This window comes from Schistocerca gregaria, chromosome 1 (genome assembly GCF_023897955.1).
Source record: "Schistocerca gregaria isolate iqSchGreg1 chromosome 1, iqSchGreg1.2, whole genome shotgun sequence".
In the NCBI taxonomy this organism is placed as follows: domain Eukaryota; kingdom Metazoa; phylum Arthropoda; class Insecta; order Orthoptera; family Acrididae; genus Schistocerca; species Schistocerca gregaria.
The window spans coordinates 355,376,547-355,396,576 of NC_064920.1; positions in this window are offsets into that span (position 1 = coordinate 355,376,547).

Below are 20,030 nucleotides of genomic sequence, written 5' to 3' on the forward strand. Positions count from 1 at the left end.
AAACAAAAGACAGTCGACATGAAGGCTACTTATGTATTACGATCATAGCTTCGGAACGAAGCTCAACTGGGGCTGTCGCAGCGGTGAATTATACACACATCAAAAAAAATTTTGCATCCCCTCGATCCCGAGAGTTCCGGAACCTGTACAGAAAACTGGAATAGAGATCAACATAAATATCATTTCCAACCTTTTTATTGCTCATGAAAAGCACATATTGCTTGTTGTACCACCATACAGTGAGACCTTCAGAGGTGGTGCTCTAGATTGTTGTACACACCGGTACCCCTAATACCCAGTACCACGTCCTCTTGCATTGATGACTGCCTGTATTCGTCGTGGCATACTATCCACAAGTTCATCAAGGTACTGTAGGCCCAGATTGTCCAACTCCTCAATGGCGATACGGCGTAGATCCCTCAGAGCGGTTGGTGGGTCACGTCGTCCGTAAACAGCCCTTTTCAATCCATCGCAGACATGTTCGATAGGGTTCATGTGTGGAGAACATGTTGGCCAGTCTAGTCGAGGAAGTGATGCACAAAATGTGCACGATGAGGGCGTGAATTGTTGTCCATGAAGACGAATGCCTCGCCAATATGCTGCCGATATGGTCGCACTGCCAGTCGGAGGATGGCATTCACGTATCGTACAGCCGTTACGGCGCCTTCCATGACCACCAGCTGCGGACATCGGCCCCACATAATGCCACCTCAAAACAGCAGGGAACCTCCACCTTGCTGCACTCGCTCGACAGTGTGTCTAAGGCGTTCAGCCTGACCGGGTTGCCTCAAACACGTCTGCGACGATTGTCTGGTTGAAGGCAAACGCGACACTCATCGTTGAAGAGAACGTGATGCCACACCTGAGCAGTCCATTCAGCATGTTGTTGATCTATTCTCTACCGCTCTGCATGGTGTCGTGGTTGCAAAGATGAATCTCGCCATGAGCTGTCGGGAGTGAAGTTGCGCATCATACAGGCTATTGCGCACAGTTTGAGTCGAAACACGACGTCCTGTGGCTCCACGAAAAGCATTATTCAACATGGTGGCATTGTTGTCAGGATTCCTCCTAGCCATAATTCACAGCTAGCGGTCACTCACTGCAATAGTAGCGAGACATGTCATCGACAGTTCCTGTCTCTCTGTATCTCCTCCATGTGCGAACAACACCGCTTTGATTCACTCCGAGACGCTTGGATACTTCACTTGCTGAGAGCCGTTCCTGGCGCAAAGTAACAATCCGGACGCGATCGAACCGCAGTATTGACCTTCTAGGCATGTTTAAACTACTGACTACACGATCCGTGTACCTCCTTCCTGGTGGAATGACTGGAACTGATCGGCTGTCGGCCCCCCTACGTGTAATAGGCGTTGCTCATGAATAATTGTTTACATCTTAGGGAGGGTTTAGTGAAATCTCGGAAAAGTCAAAGGGACTGTGTCTGTGATACAACATCCATAGCCAACGTATATCTTCAGGAGTTCTGGGAACCGGGGTGATGAAACACTTTTTTTGATGTGTGTAGTTATGTTGTAAGTTAATACAACTGTACTATTCTATGTCTCCGGTGCCAATTTGTTGCAGTGAGTTTAAAAACAAAGTCTCTGGGAGATGTCGGAACGCCGTCCTGGTGCGTTACGGCCGAAATTAAGCCCAGCTGTGGTGCTTCTTTCGAAAAAAGTGTTATCTAGGCGACCCACTTCGTACTGTACGAGGGAATGAGATTATGCGTGTGTGCTGGAGCCATGTTTCTCCTTCTGAAAACACCAACTGCAAATCACAATATATGCAAGATGAAGCCGAAATCCGCCGATAGATTTCGAAGGCCGTTCAGGAAAATTTCCCCTATGAATGCAACAAAGGGGTTCCGTCGCCTCCAGTGACTTCTGACAGAGTAATAATATAATTACGGTTCACTCTGTTGTCAGCTTTATCACGTTTGTTTCAATGAAAATGCCTTCACAACAGTGAAAAAGCCTGTAATATGCAATCATCAAGTTGCACAACAAACGGTAATGATACAGCCACCGGATGCAACAGTGCTGGAATGTGATTGCTGTCGCTGCGGGTACAGGTCGACATAGCGTTTTGCCACCCCTACTATTGCATTCCGTAAAACCACACATCATATGCATATCGGCCAACTCTTTATCAATAAAACCTATCCACACCGCTGTATAGACCTATTTATGGTAATGTACAACTAACACTGCCGGAGAAACAAATCCGAGACAGAACTGAGTTGCAGTGAATGCGAGCTTGAGGGCGAATACCGAATTTGGCATTACTGTTATCAACAGCAAGTATCGGAAGTCAATGCTATTAATTTGTTTCCAAACTAGACATGCACCGCATACCATCGACGTTGGCACTGTTGAGCAAATATTTTCAGTACAGTACAGATATGAAGATACATCGGGAAACAAAATCAACCGACATGCAACGAAGCACTGGAGAGCAGGTGTCCCTTATATCTCTGAACAACCTCCTAAATTTTAGCGGTACAGTTCGAGTTCACCCTGAATGTGATTGAATGTGTGTGTGTGTGTGTGTGTGTGTGTGTGTGTGTATTTGCCTGTTCAAACAAATATGTGGAACGCTTGAAGCAATTTAAGCCAATCTGGTACACATATCACTTTCTTTCTGGAAAAACTCTATCGGAAAGACTTGTCTTTTACCCCTACGTGGGACTGAGAGTTGGAAATCGGAAACATCTAAAATTACTGATATTATTGTTGCGTCTAAATTCGTTCAGAGTCATTGGCTGATTGGTGATAATCTTGGTGACACTTCATTCCTACTGGCAGGGTAGGGTGGGAACGGAGTGGCTTAAAAATAATACCTAATTTTCAGCCAGCATATTCTTTATTCAAGAAGTACAAGTCCATAAATGCCTACAGGAGTCAGCAGCTCGTGTTCTTGTGATCAGTGTTTCTGACTGTAGACCAGGGGATCTCGGATTCGATTGCTAGGCGGGTCGGGGATTTTCTCCGCTCAGGTCTGTGTATGTGTGTGTGTGTGTGTGTGTGTGTGTGGTTCTCATCATCATCATCATCGATGCACAAGTAGTCGAAGTGGCGTGAAATAAAAACTCTTACACTATGATATAGGTGTAGAACTTGCGCCAAGATGGCGTAGTTGGGGAGAGCTACAGACAAAACTGAAGCTGTGATGGTGAGTCGTGACTAGTGGCAGGACATCTCATTCGGTAAGGCAACGGTTTGGGTTCGAGTCTGTCAGGTACATAATTTTGATTTGTCATTTAAGATATTAGATCTGCCTGCTGCGAGATATCCTTCTGTATTATGCGCAGCCAAACATGTTTCACTACTGTTGTAGTGCCGTTAGTGAGCTTTTCCTAATTACTCTGAAATAAATATTACGACTTTTATGAAAATTGCCTTATTTCTTCTTAAACTTATTCAGTTTTCTAATAATTACCCTAATCTCCTGCGCCTTTGCTGACTGTTTCTTTATGCTTCCATTCAGGGTGCATGAAGAAACTACATCTCATCGCAAAAACAGAACAGATCCCTATGTAACTTCCTTGAGTATCTCCATAAGTCCAAAAATTAAGCCTCGCGGGGTTGCCGCGCTGTCTTGGGCGCCTTGTCACGGTTCGCACGGCTGCCCCCGTCGAAGGTTCGAGTCCTTCCTCGGGTATGGGTGTGTGTGTGTGTGTGTGTGTGTGTGTGTGTGTGTGTGTTGTCTTAGCGTAAGTTAGTTTAAATTAGATTAATTAGTGTGTAAACCTAAGGACCGATGACCTCAGCAGTTTGGTACCATAGAACCTTACCACAATTTCCCAAATATCCAGAATGGCAGGTGAGCGCGTTCCATCTTTTCATCGTGACCGACCTGAGATATCACCAAGAATAGATGGCACCTGAATTTTATACGCTGTCTACTTACATGGGGTGCATATTCACAGAAATCCTAATAAAATGAAATCATTCATCTATTCTGCCAGCACACTGATGTAGTCTCCCCGCACTTCACATACACATTGCTTCGCAACACCCATCTGGGTACATGCTTGACGTGAAAGAGTACACAGTCTTGTAGGCTATACAATAAATCGATTGTACCACATATTTTTACCCCTATTTATTTGTGTTACCTTTGACTTTTCCAGTTTTAACCTAAGTTTGTTATTCGTTACACCGTGTAGGAGTCGTCCTAAATCTGTTAGAAATTCTTCATCAATGGTATTTTCTTTAAACGACAAAATTATCAATAAAACCCGACTGTTGCCTATTTTTTCACAAACAGCTGTTTATATACGAGGGTCATCCTATAAGTCATGGCAATTATGATACGTGCAAACATGGAGCATCACCGTAATCGCAGTAAATATGTTCGACAGCCCGTGGCGAACAGTACCAAAATCAACCGACAGCTTGCGACCACACACTAGGATGGCCCGGTACTAGTGCCGGAAGCATTCACTGTGAGCTTGGTCGTGATACAAGACGGATGTCAGCAGAGTGAAACAGCGAGCTTTGGTGAAAATTACCTTTCTCAAATTGAAATGGCTCTAACCACTAAGGAAGTTTTCCTCTAAAATGGTTCAGATGGCTCTGAGTATTATGGGACTTAACATCTGAGGTCGTCAGTCCCCTAGAACTTAGAACTACTTAAACCTAACTAACCTAAGGACATCACACACATCCATGCCCGAGGCAGGATTCGAACCTGAGACCGTAGCAGCACCGCGGTTCCTGACTGAAGCGCCTAGAACTGCTCGGCCACAGCGGCCGGCTTACCTTCCTCTCTGGCAGAAAAGCTACTCAGTGTGATGGGGAGCTACGAGCAGCTGTGGGTGATAGGTTATTACCCTATCGAACAGTTGCACGTTGAGTGGAGGTTTTCTGGCGTACACGCACAGTAACGATAGACTTGCCGCTTTGTGGGTGGCCCACGCCTGTCCCAACTGACCTGTCCGTGGCTGTTATTGACCAGTGTTTAGCTGAGGACCGACGTTGGACTTTGCAGGAATTAAAGACATGGACGAGTAGGTCGAGCGCAACAGAGTTCCACATTTTACGGCAGGACTTGAAGGTGCGCAGGAAGTGTTCAAAATGGGTATCACGTCAGTTAACAGTGATGCAAAAGTGGACGCAATACGAGACGAGCCGTACGAACCTAGAGCGATTTGAGCAGGAAGGGAAAGACATGCTCAGTCGCATTATTGCGACTGATGAAACCTGGACACGGGCATATGAACCAGAACTGAAGACCCAGTCAGCAGAATGACGTTTATTCAGTTCACGAGAACCAGACAAGGTATGACAGAATCCATCACCCACGAAGGTCATGCTCATTCTCTCTGGAGTGTCATGCTATTAGATATGGCTACACCGTCAATATCCAGTGTTATCGCATCTTTGCTGCTGTGCGTTCTGAAACTTACACTTCGGCGAAAACGTGCGGCACTGCTGGATAATCCAGTCATACTTTGATAACGCTACAGCCCACACTGCAGACGTCATCAAGAACTGTGTACAGTGGTTGGAGAAACGGGGGTGGGGTTGGAATCCCTCCCCATCGACCCTATTCATCAGAAGTCCATCATGCGACTTCGACCTCATTCCACAACTGAAGAAACCACTGCGTGGGAGGCGCTTTGCAAATAGGAAGGATATCCTCACGGCATTACGACGACAGGTGGTACACACTGATGGCGATCCCAATGGTCTTCAACACTTTCCCCATCATCGGCAACGCTGTGTGAATGCCCTAGGGGATGATTTTGATTCATTTTTGTTCCATTTTTATTCGTGAGCAATAAATTTACACAAAGTTCTACTGCGAGTGTTTCATTACAACCTTTGCCGTGATCTCTTACACTGGAACCATGTTTTATGTTGGTATTCAGGCGCACAATGGTTCAACACACATCTTGGACTTCCCATGTTGTCGCTTATCGCAAGATATGCCATAGTTGCCCTGCCATATAAAAGGGTGATCTACTCTGCCTTGAAGTTTATTTTTGTTTTCTGTAACATAATGGCTCAAAATGGCTCTGAGCACTATGGGACTTAACATCTATGGTCATCAGTCCCCTAGAACTTAGAACTACTTAAACCTAACTAACCTAAGGACATCACACACATCCATGCCCGAGGCAGGATTCGAACCTGCGACCATAGCGGTCGCGCGGTTCCAGACTGAAGCGCCTAGAACCGCTCGGCCACCCCGGCCGGCCTAACATAACGGATACTGGCCGCTAAATATTTGGTGTGACAGTGCAGATGGTTGCTGCTTCGCTTTAAATCTAACAGTCTGTATTTTGCCTAAGACTATAAGTAAATACAAGAAGACTTATAGTTCACGTCCACCTACGTCGTGGGTAGTTAACTATAACCAGTCGTGAGTGGAGAGTGGTTCTAAATTCTACACGAGCAATATTTTCTAAATCCATGCTGATTTTTAAAGATCTGTCATATAATATTGCCTTGTCTGCGGTAAGAAACATTTTGTTCAATATAAGTTAAATTAATGCCTTTTTTTATTGAACCCGTGTTTTGTCTTTTAATGATACAATGTCAGTGTCGTTGTTTGATTGCCTACCATAGTTACCGCCTGTAGCCTAACACCTTTGCATAATTTCCTCTCTCCTGTTTGCAGAGCCGGAGTGTAGACACTTATCCGACAGGGGAGGTGGTGTACTCTGTTCTGTGTCAGAAGCTCACACATTGTTCTTGCTGCCCGTTTTTTCTTTCATCGCCGAGCGCAGGATGTGGGCGGATCGATGGTACGCACACACCGCCCCCCCCCCCCCCCCCCCGCTCTTTCCACCCTCCAAAACAGCCACCGTTTGTCTGGTGCGAACTGCCGCCTCCAGGAATGCTTACAAGAACAGGTCTCTGTTTTGCTCCTGCAGGATGTTAGTCTGCTCTCAATTGCTTTTCTTACGGCTGGATCCACAGCCGTCCAACATCGATTAAACAGAGGTCAATGATTCCACTGAAGCCGTCTGCAAGTTTCGTGAAATGTTTTGTTTGCCAATCCCAATTTTAATCACATGACCATTATCAAGTGTGATAAATATAATGATATGTACCTGATACTTGATAACCACCAAGTGATTCAAACTGACCAATTGTGTTTATTCACATAACAACCAGTCTCAGTGTAACGTATGACTTTTTCAACTTGAACTGCGAACGCTTTCTTCTTCCTGAAGTACGTTCACATCACACAAGCTTTCACGCACGATGTTTACTTCCTGCATCACATTATTGAGATGTTCTGAAGCAGCGGCAGTCAACTTGGTCCCTACCGGCCTCAAGCTTTCACGCCGGGCGGTAGGCGGTAGGGGTTTTAAAAACATTTTCATTAGGTTTTCATAAAGTTTTGACTTTGTGATAAATAATTATTAATATACGCTTTAATTTGCTGTAACTCTATTTTATAAATTTCATAAAGTAAAATTACTTCTCCACTTCACAAATCACCACTACTGTGGAACCTCTGGGTGGCTAGAAAATTTTACTACTAACAGGGATTCAAAAATGGCGGTAGGTAAACATGGTTGACTACTCCTGTTGTAGAGGATCTTTATCTGTCTAACATTTCGTCTCTTGCTGCAGACGAAATCGTCGGAAGCTACGGAGACAAAACGCTATGAGGACTAACCACCACGAGACTGAATGTTCCCTGGTGGCGTTGCAGGCGCGTAACGTGGTAAGGAAAGTATGTAAACGGAGCAGAGACGAGTGGGAAATCATTCTAGCGACGGTAGGGATTGAAAACGGACATAATTCGCTTTGAAGAAGGGTACATTGTTACGGCCCGGCGCCTGCCAACGAGCACTTGGATAACGGCGAAGCTGGTCGTGTGTTCGCGAACTACTGTCGCCAGAATCTTTGGAAAGTGAGTGAAGGACAGGGAAACCACGAGGAGGCGAAAAAGTGTTGGACGCCCACGCCTCATCACAGAACATGGCCGTTGAGGGTGTAAAGCCCGATAGGCGGCGATCTGTGGCAGAGCACAGTGCTGGTACGGTCACAGGTATTCAGGAGCAAACTGTTCAGCGCATATTGCTGGAAAGGGGGCTCTGTAGCACACAACCGCTACCACGTTCAACCAGCGACACCCTCAGTTAAGATTGCAGTGTACACGCGATCATCGAGATTGGACCCTGGATCAATGGGAACGTGTTGTCTAGTCGGATGAATCAGTTTACTTTTTACAACAGGTCGATGGTCGTATACAGATACTTCATCATCCAGACGATCGTCTGTTCGAAACACGCATCACCCCAAGGATCCACGCCGGTGGGACAGTATTATGCTGCAGGGGATATTCGTCTGGGCCTCAGTGGTACTTGTGGTAAAAAACGAAGGCACCTTGATACAGTGGTTTCTGGAACATGATACTGAACACACGCTGAAGTCTTAGTCAACAAATTCGGCTCATTTCTCCCGATGGAACAGATTAGGGACGCTACCAGGCGCCAGCTCCGCTCAAGCAAACCGTAGTGCGTTTCAAATTAGTTGCGACTCTTGACGTTTGGCTGACCCAATCATGCCGCCAGCGGTTCGGCTGGTAAAGCGCCCCTGTTTCCACACCATGAGTAAACAGTACCATGTGGTTTCACGCATTAGATCCATCAACGTTTGTCAGCTCTCGTTCTCAAGTCGTATTTTCTCGGATTGGAATGTTCTGTAATAGTGACGTATTATGAACAAGTTCTTTGTGTTGGCGTTGGATTAATAACAACAGTGCAGTTCATTTTCAATAAAAGTGTCATCCAAGAACACATTCACCAGCTGACAAGACAAAGTTCTGTTACAAAACGTTCCTCGGAATTCGACAATAGCAGTGACCAGAAACCGTACCGCATAAAGCTCCAACAGTGCAGTGAAGGAGAGCTGATATTTTGCTCTGGCTACAAAGAAATGTTCCATGAGGTCACGTTTAACGCAGCGTGTATAAGGCGAAGTTAATGGAGCTTGTAGTGCTATAAAAGTCAAAACTCCACGCCTCCAGGTCCACGAACTGGCTAAGTTTGATCAAAGCATAATTTAATCAGGCTTCCTCCTAATTATTTTCATTTAAACCCGACTGAGAGTATATGAGCCTAGGTGAAAAATAATGTGGCAAAAAACAGCAACAAGTTTACGGTCACTCAGGCTGAAATACTGACAAAAGAAGCCACTGCACTTGTTACACCACAAGACTGGCCTTGAGTTGTCAGCCATACCATGAAGGTTGTGGAGGAACCATTCATGAACGACTGTGACGAGTTCTGAGGAATGAGTAACTTATCTTGTTGCTATGTTAAAATCTGCTTCTTTTGTCAGGACACGGCAGAGTTTAGAAATACTCACCTCACTAATATTGTAATGCAGATGAAATTGCGACAGAATCCTGAACTAGTGTATTATCAAACTAACAGCTGAGTGCAAGGCAGGTCAATAGTTTATGAAACAGTCCATTCTCAGTATAAAAATATACGTGTAACTTCATCACTTATATTGTTACAAAACAATTGAGAAAACAATTATTCTCTACAAAATGGTTAAATGAAGGTATTTACAAAAAAGTTGTTAGGATCAGTTAGTGACGACAACAGGAAAGCGAAATGAAAAGCGTGGAACATAGTTCTCGGAGAAAAACGAAATGACTTAGTGACTAACATTGCAAGCCAGGACACAAAATGAACGTAATATCCGCAGATTGTACAAGAAGTACGTAAGAAAACGGTTTTTTAATTCATGCGAGTTGGACAATGGCAATGGATATTATTACTATTATACTACTCTTATCAAAGCTGTATTTTACGAATTTGAACTTTAAAGCTAAAGAAACGAATTACAGTATAATAATTTCCGTAGGGACGCAGAACGCATTAGCATTATTTACGTCAACATATATTAACGTACAGCTACGATGCGTTATTAGTTTCGTCTTCAGATATTTAAACCAGAGAAAGAACAAATGGAAGATGCAGTGTTTGACATAACATTTCGTTTGTTAGTTGTGGCTCTTTATTTTTCATTTCAGTGTAACATCTTATAAGGGCAGCCAAACACAATTTTAAGCATCCAACTATTGAAAAGCAATGAGTCCAGATTCGCACAAAATGCATATAGGTTATCCTTATAATGAGAGTTCAGATATCAGTAATGGTCTATTGACAATTCTAAAGTCAAAACTAAACTTCTTGATCTTATTCCCATAGGTGCAAACGAATGTAACGCTTGGGCTCTGCACAACATTTTCAAAAATTGTACAGGAAGGCTTGAGTTATCGGTTGATAATGTTGTTGAGTTTTGGGCTGATAATATCCACGTTACGTTGATAAGAATGAATCATACAAGATATCTCTGTTCACTGAGAACTCCAGGTAATTGTGAACGGTCTTGTGATCAGCCCATTCAGTTGTTGTAACTAGTACACAATAAATCCCTAGCTATATCGAAGCTCTGATTCCCAGAATTGAATTCAGCTAGCACAAGGTAACAAAAATATTGCTACATTTACGGGTTTTTATATTTCACTGCCTTTTTAAGAAACATTGAAACATTTGACCCATAAAGCTAACAATGGCTCCTTGCGAACAAATTCTTTATACCTTCGCGTGTTCAAATCCTATACAAAGGGGAAAGCCTATGTTACATCAATATACAATTATTATATTAACAGCGACCTTTTGGATGATCCACGATCCTCAAGTTCATCACTGTCGTCTTTGGTGTCGCTTATCGATAAATGGGCTAGCTAGATAGGTATGGAATATAATTACGTATAGTTTAAGTTCTTTATTTGGCCTATATACGCCTGAAAACTAGGGGAAACTATAGCCGTAATTTTTCCCGAGGACATGCAGTTATGCTGTATGGTTAAATAACAATGGCGTCCTCTTGGGTAAAATCCCGGAGGTAAAATAGCCCGCTATCCAGATCTCCGGGCGGTGACTCAGGAGGATGTCTTCATCAGGAGAAACAAAACTGGCATTCTATAGATCGGAGAGTGCACGTTAGATCCCTTAATCGGACAGCTAGGTTAGAAAATTTAAAAAGGGAAATGAATTGATTATATTGTGCGGATTAGTGGAATTCGGAAGGAGGAGGAACAGGGCTTCCGGTCAGGTGAATAGAGGGTTATAATTACAAAATAAAGTAGAGGCACTGCAGGAGTAGGATTAATAACGAATAAGAAAATATGAATGCGGGTAAGCTACTATGAACAGCACATTCAACGCGTTATTGTAGCCAAGATGGACACGAAGCCCACATTCACCACAGTAGCACAAGTTTACATGACAACTAACTCTGCAAATGGGGAAGAGATTGAAGAAATGTATGACGAGGTACAAGAAATTATCAGATAGTTAAGGGAGACGAAAATTTAATTGTGATGAGGGACTGTAAATTTATAGCAGGAAAAGGAAGAGAAAGGAAAATATGGACTCGGAAAAAGGAATGAAAGAGTAAGCAGCCTGGTAGAGTTTTGGACAGAGTATTATTTAATCATAACTAACACTTGCTTTAAGAGTAATAAACGATTTTTTTTATTTTTTGTGGTAAGTTCCTATGGGACCAAACTGCTGAGGTCATCGGTTCCTAGGCTTAAACACTACTTAATCTAACTTAAACTAACTTACGCTAAGGACAACACACACACCCATGCCCGAGCGATGACTCGATCCTCCGACGGGGGGAGCTGCGCAAACCGTGTCAGGGCGCCAAGACCATGCAGCTACGCCGTGCGGCCGTAAACGAAGGCTGTAGGCATGGAACAGACCCGGAGACCCCAGAAGGTTTCAGATTGATTATAAAATGGTAATAGAGAGATTTAGGAACCAGATTTTAAATTGTAGGGCGTTTTCAGGGACAGGTGTGGAATCTAGTCATATTTTATTGCATATTGACTGCAGATTAAAAATGAACAAAATTGGAAAAGAATAGTAAATTAAGGAAATGGGACCTGGATAAGCTGAAAGATCCAGAAGTTGCTGAGAGTTTCAGAGAGAGCATTAGGCAAAGGTTGACTAGAACATGGGAAAGGAATACGGTAGAAGACGAATGGGTAGCTTTATGAGACAAAATAGTGAAGGCAGCAGAGGATTAAATAGGTAAAAAGACAAGGTTTAGTAGAAAGTCTTGGGTAACACAAGAGATATTGAATTCAGCTGGTGAAAGGACAAAATATAAAAATGCAGCAAGTGAAGCAGGAGAAAGGGAATACAAACGTTTAAAAAATGAGACCGACGAAGTGCAAAATGGTTAAGCAGTGATGGCTATAGGACAAATGTAAGGACTTAGAAACATATTTCACTAGGAAAAAGGTAGATACCGCGGAGAGGAAATTGCCTTTGGAAAAAAGAGAAGCCACTGTCTGAATATCAGGAGCTCAAATAGAAAAGCAGGGAAAGCTGAAAGGTGAAAGAGTCTACAGGGGGTCTGTAGAAGGAAATGCTTTTGAAGGCAATATTATAGAAAGGGAAGTGGACGTACACGAAGATGAGATGGGAGATATGATACTAGGAGTAGAATTTGAAAGATCTCTGGATGATCTAGGTCGAAACAACATTCCGTCAGAACTACTGATAGCCTTGGCAGGGACAGCCATGACAAAACTCTTCCATATGATATGCAAGATGTATGAGACAGCCGAAATATCAAAAATGGTTCAAATGGCTCTAAGCACTATGGTAACGCGGTTCCGGGCTGAAGCGACTAGAACCGCTCGGCCACACAGGCCGGCGAATTATCGTGTTGGAGCAGAGTTTCTGCTGGACTCTTGTCCGATCGAACACCGATCGTACACGTTGGAAGCGGTCCTTGAGCTTATTGGCAGTCTTCACGTATGCCTCTGAATTGATGGTTGACCCTCTTGGCATCACATCCACGACAATGACGCCATCACAATCCCAGAAGACTGTCACCATGACTTTTCCAGCAGAGGTGGTTGTCTTAAATTTCTTGTTTTGTGGTGAATGAGGACGGTGCCACTCCATGGACTACCTTTTTGTTTCCGGCGCAAAGTCGTGAAGCGAGCTTTCGTCTCCCTTAACGATCCGTGACAGAAAGGCTCCTCCGTCGGTCTCAAAACGCTCCAACATTTCAGATGAAATGGCCTTTCTTGGACTCTTGTGGTCCTCTGTGAGCATTCGTGGAACCCACCGTGAGCACCTCTTTGAATATACGAGAGTCTCGATCACTGCAGACGTACTTCCAATGCTGATCGATAGCTATAGGGTGAGTCTCAAGTTTTTCGCCGGTCGGCATGAATAATGGCATCCGCACGATTCAGCATGTCTGGAGCAGTGGCTGTGACAGGACGTCCCGAGCGTGGCTGTTCAAGGATCTCTGTTTCTGCATTTCCCAAGGCTGCAACTTTCTTTACCCATTGCCCAACAGTACTCCTGTCAACTGCAGTATCGCCATACACTGCACACGAACGTTTATGGATATTCATCACGGTTTCTTTTTCTGCACGCTGCTTATAACGTGAGTCGTATGTAGACGCCATTTTGACGCTGTACTACGGCTTTGCAATCTACCGTACCGGTTCGAAACTTCACCGGCGCACAGAACAAACATCAGATGTGAAGCACGAAGAAGGACGTTTGTCTATGGATACTAATGGTTTTTTTTTTTTTTTAATGTGGGGCATTACTTATTGAACGACCCTCGTATAATGAACATTAAGGGCAACCTATTTTTTGGCACTTTTTAACCGTGTTCCAACACGCGTTTCACTACAGAGCAGAAAATAGCCTCAGCCATTTTCATACTACGTATTAACAACGAGACAATCAATACCATAACAGTATAGAGACTGTGACGGTACACGATTTTTGAAATGAAAATTACATAGCTATAGCTTAATTAAGAAAAACATTGATGGTTGTTAATAGGCTAGAATATCTTAGTTTCATTTAACGTAAAGTAGTAATAAGGTATGTAACACTTAAGTAGGAGTTACTTCCAAGAGCGTAACAACACTAGTGTACGTTTGCTATGGCTTCTGACCAATCATCGTGTTTGTACTTATTTACATCAGGTTTATCCTTATGGTCAACAGAGTCTAGACACTCTGGTCCTACTCGTAGAGCTGTAGTTTAGGGCGCAATTTCATTATTCGACCTGTTTTGCTGCCATTCGTGAACAACTTCCTAGGAAGTGTTTTCCAACAGGATAACGCTCACCCACATACCGCTGTTGGAACACAACATGTTCTACAGAGTGTCGACATGTTGTCTTGGTCTGTTCGATCACCATATCTGTCTGCTGTCGAGCATATGTGGGGCATCATCGGACGACATCTTCAGCATCATCCACAAACAACATTAAACGTCTCTGTACTGACCGATCAAGTGCAACAGGTATGAAACTGTATCCCACAAACTGACATCCGGCACCTGTACAACACAATGCAACCACGTTTGCATGCTTGCATTCAACATTCTGGCGGTTACAACACTTATTAATGCACCAGCATTTCACATTTGCAATGGCTTCTCTCGTGTTTACATTAACCTATGATCTTGTAATGTTAATCACTTAAATATATTACCTAGGCAAATGTATTCGCGAAATTTCATTATTCTACATTAACTATTTTGTGGCGATGCGACTTTTTTCGTCAGTGTGTTATACAATGGAAGAAGAGACGCAAGAAACAGCGAAAGTAGATGGCTACGAGATCAACAACAATGTTTTTGAGGGCAATGTAGGCCATCAAGAAGACTGAGTGATGCTAACAAATAACGGGACTGTCCAATTTTTATGAGCAGTGATTTATCTAGCGTTTCCTCCTGTTTGGGTCAGTATGCTCTATTTGTAGTGCTAGCAGTAATCTAGACTGTCATTTCTTGCGAACAGTAGCATTTTCTTTTCTTTGCATTGCGACTCTTACGAGTGCAAGGAGCAGGAAACAGGAGTGCTATGTGCTATGCTTATTTTGATTTTTGTTGCCCGCATAGATACCGAAGCTCTCTGTTATTTGCTCCTATAACCGACTAGCCATTAAGATAACAGTGAAATGGGATTTCCACTCTACCTGACTGCGTTTACCGCTGCTTACGACCAGAACGAGTGCAGTTGCGTTTGCGCCCCGGCGCGCCGTCCCCTAAGGCCTCACCAAGTCAGAGAGTCTATGATTTCATTACGTTAGCGCAAAACGCGCTACAGTATTTCCATTACCCTTTGTTCTCTTGTACAAACTGAAACACATGTAAGGTCTTTCCGTGGAGATCCGTATCATTTGTAATTCTTAGTAAATAAATCAGCTACACTAATAGCGTTTCGCCGCGCGGGATTAGCCTAGCGGTCTCAGGCGCTGCAGTCATGGACTGTGCGGCTGGTCTCGGCGGAGGTTCGAGTCCTCCCAAGGGCATGGGTGTGCGTGTTTTCCTTAGGATAATTTAGGTTAGTTAGTGTGTAAGCTTAGGGACTGATGACCTTAGCTGTTAAGTGCCATAAGATTTCACACCCATTTGAACATTTTTTTTTTTTTTTTATAGCGTTTCAAAAGAACCTTAACGTGCGTTACCTGATGCCAATAGCATATAGTGATGTTGCAGATCTTTTGCTAAATGTGTTTTTTTAGCTCAAGTCGGACCTGCTTTTATTGGTTGATGTCCGTGTAATCGGTTAATACTAATAAATTTATTTACATTTATATAAATAAATATTATCTGCATGAACGGCCTCGGATAATACATGTATGCCATGCCCCTACAGCCACTGACACTAGAAGAAAGCTGTAAGTGAATATTTTTTACGTTGCTTGAAGGTTATTTTCACTCGAAAGACTCCAATGTCCCCTTATTGTGACTAATTCAGAAAGTACAGAGAGAAAATAACATTGTCCGATTAATGTAATGTAAATTCTTAATCTGACATTTAATTACGAAAAAAATTGAGAGAATTGTTATTCACCCTAGGAATACTTTAATGTGTCGACTACCCAGTGACAAATTTAAGAAAATTATAAGGCACACATGTTGTGCTGTGGGGTGATCTGTATGGTTGGATGTGAAGAACACTATCCGTGCCGGCCAGAGTGACGGAGCGGTTCTAGGCGCTACAGTCTGGAACCGAGCGACCGCTACGGTCGCAGGTTCGAATCCTGCCTCGGACATGGATGTTTGTGATGTCCTTAGGTTAGTTAAAACAGTTCTAAGTTCTAGGGGACTGATGACCTCAGAAGTTAAGTCCCATAGTGCTCAGAGCCATTTGAGGCATCTGAAGACTCTTCGTACGCCACGATCACAGTATAGAAATTTGTATTGTTCCAAGATGACCAGTTTCAGTAATCTTATGCTGCCGTTATCTGATCTTATGGAACTTTTTATAAAAATGTCATGTTACATTACATGATGTCAAAGCACAAAAGGCACTCCACACCTATATATATCTTAATAAAGAAACACATAGTTGATAAAATGCACCACCATCCATGCATATCGGCGTTGAGAGTCAAATTCGGTGCTGATATGCATGAATGATACGAGGATGTCATCAACTGTGTACATGGATGATACGAGGATCATCAACTGTGTACATTTTATCAACTGTGTGTTTTTTTTATCAAAGTACGTATAAGCGTGGAGTGCCTTCTGTGCTTTGACTTCATGCTTCATGTAATGTAACACGGCATTTTTATAACGAGTTCTGTAATATCAGATGATGGCAGCACAATACTGTTAAAACTGGTCATCTTGAAACAATAAAAGTTTCTGTAGTGTAATAGCGGTGTACGAAATGTGTTTTTCAATTCCTAAAAAAAATATAGTACAACCAGTTATTTATGACATATTAATATTTCTTGTAATATTAATTATTAATATTTCTTGTAATATTAATTATTAATATTTCTTGTAATCACAAGCTACCAAACCCAATGATCCATTAATATAATTGTTCCATAGATACGAATAATATCTACAGCAGTGAATACTGCTCTGTTTAGAATAGGTGTAATGTCGTCGGCACAGCGTACGCAGTAGACGTAAGTGCAATTTCGTCGACAGAAAATACGTTGTCGACGGAATTAAGCGCAATTTCTTAAGCCCGAAATACGTTGTCGGCAGAATTAAGCACAACTGTGTCGGCACAGGCGACATTGTGGTCTGGGCTGGCGGATTCAATCGAAAGCTAAGTGAACATTCCGAAAGAAAGGTCGAAATTTCGGAATTAAGTTCTGCTCAGGAAGGCCTACCTGAGACCACAACGAAATTGACTGACAAAGTTTCATCTATCAGTAAAGCTCAAACAACGTTGTCGGACATTGCTCATCAGCTGTCTGTAAGAGTACATGACATTACAACTGACCATGATAGTAACCTGCAAGAGAAATTTGAATTGGAAAGCCAACAATTTTCCAATATGTTTCCGGACTGGCTTATTGAAAGAGAGGAGCAAATTAGCAAGAAAGTCGAATCTCAGGTAAACGCTGCTATATAACAATTCAGCGCAAACGAAATAATTCACATGAAAATAACCAGCCAGAATTGTCAAAAATGAAGGACGAATCACAAAGAGATTTAACTGACTGGTGTCATTCTATTTCCGAATAAGTAGAAGACATGAAACAAGAGATGATGGAACTGAAAAGCACAGTTCACGATGTCCCATCAGTCGCACGTCATTTCAGTAGTGCGTCACATCCCACATCACAATCAAACACGTCGCAGTAAGATTACTTCGGGCTGGCAAACCCAACATTTACTGACACAACACACGTGGAGGAGGCTGCATCTGCATCATCAGTTATTCTTGAAAAAAGCTTATTGAAACACAGTCAGTTTCTCCAGTTCTTGCCTAATAAAAGTACTATCTACCCCCTCGTTTTTGTGAAATCCTCCTGTGGAATATTACTCCATGCCTGGACAGATACACATATAATCAAATTTCTAAGTGATTTATCTTGGTCAAAGCTGCCCTGTGGATGACAGAAACATCTGAATACTGCCAACTAATGAACAATTTGAAACACCATTTCTCTCAAAATGCTAGTGAGCGGGGATTCAGGAAAGTCTTCGTAAGGAAGTGTTCAACCCAGTACTTTTAATGTATGAAATAAATTGTTGATGGTGCACTGCAACCAGCCACAAATTGGTTTTCTGTTACTTTATTCGAAAAGTACCGTTACCGGTTTCGAGTTTTTTTACGATTATCCTCAGACGGTTTTTTCATGCTTTGATCAAAACGTATTATACATTGGTTTCCTGCGAGCTGCCGTGAAATGTCCATCTGGCGCATTTGTATTAACAGTTTTCTTGCAATGAAGTACTTTCTCAAGGATGTTTGTAGTTTCACAGTCAAAAAAATTGCAGTGCATTCTAAACCACTTTCCTTCGACCACAAAACGAATTTTCAAAGTGCACCACATGTTTGGTTTATAGCTGTATATGATTTATAGCTGTACACCATCAAAAATTTATTTTACATAATAGCCGCAGTCTGCAACCGAGTCTATATATGACAAAATTGCACGATTAACGTATAACAAGGAAGCCTTCGCAAGAACTTTGAGATGTACATAAATAAAACAAGATATCGTTTGAGCCCATATCTCACAGAAACGTCTTGAGTTTCTTTAAGGCGGAGTTGGTCGTAAACATTCATTGAGAACCAATTCGCATACCACAGACAAACCTGAATAATTTTATGTCAGCGCTTAATTAAATCGACCTCATACATGAGGAGGCAAAAGCAGAAGATGTTGAAATGGCAGACCTGACGCCGCCTACTTATAGAAGAAACCATAACAACAATGTGTTGTTGTTGTGGTCTTCAGTCTTGAGACTGGTTTGATGCAGCTCTCCATGCTACTCTACCCTGTACAAGCTTCTTCATCTCCCAGTACCTACTGCAACCTACAACCTTCTGAATCTGCTTAGTGTATTCATCTCTTGGTCTCCCTCTATGATTTTTACCCTCCACGCTGAACTCCAATACTAAACTGGTGATCCCTTGATGCCTCAGAATATGCCCTACCAACCAATCCCTTTTTCTAGGCACGTTGTGCCACAAACTTCTCTTCTCTCCAATTGTATTCAATACCTCCTCATTAGTTATGTGATCTACCCATCTAATCTTCAGCATTCTTCTGTCGCACCACATTTCGAAAGCTTCAATTATTTGCTTGTCCAAACTATTTATCGTCCATGTTTCACTTCAATACATGGCTACTCTCCATACAAATGCTTTCAGAAACGACTTCCTGACACTTAAATCTATACTCGATTTCAACAAATTTCTCTTCTTCAGAAACGCTTTCCTTCCCATTGACAGTCTACATTTTATATCCTCCCTACTTCGACCATCATCAGTTATTTTGCTACCCAAATAGCAAAACTCATTTACTACTTTAAGATTCTCATTTCCAAATCTAATTCCCTCAGTATCACCCGATTTAATTTCATTACATTCCATTATACCTCGTTTTGCTTCTGTTGATGTTCATCTTATATCCTCCTTTCAGGACACTGTCCATTCCGTTCAACTGCTCTTCCAAGTCCTTTGCTGTCTCTGACAGAATTACAATCTCATCGGCAAACCTTAAAGTTTTTATTTCTTCTCCATGGATTTTGATTCCTACTCCGAATTTTTCTTTTATTTCCTTTACTGCTTGCTCAATATACAGATTGAATAACATCGGGTATAGTCTACAACCCTGTCTTACTCTCTTCCCAACCACTACTTCCCTTTCATGTCCCTCGACTCTTATAACTGCCATCTGGTTTCTGTACAAGTTGTAAATAGCCTTTCGCTCCCTGTATTTTACTCCTGCCACCTTCAGAATTTGAAAGAGAGTATTCCAGTCAACATTGCCAAAAGCTTTCTCTATAAGTCTACAAATGCTAGATACATAGGTTTTCCTTTCCTTAATCTTTCTTCTAAGATAAGTCGTAGGGTCAGTATTGCCTCACGTGTTCCAACATTTCTACGGAATCCAAACCGATCTTCCCCGAGGTCGTCTGTAAAGAATTCGTGTTAGGATTTTACAGCCGTGGCTTATTAAACTGATAGTTCGGTAATTTTCACATCTGTCAACACCTT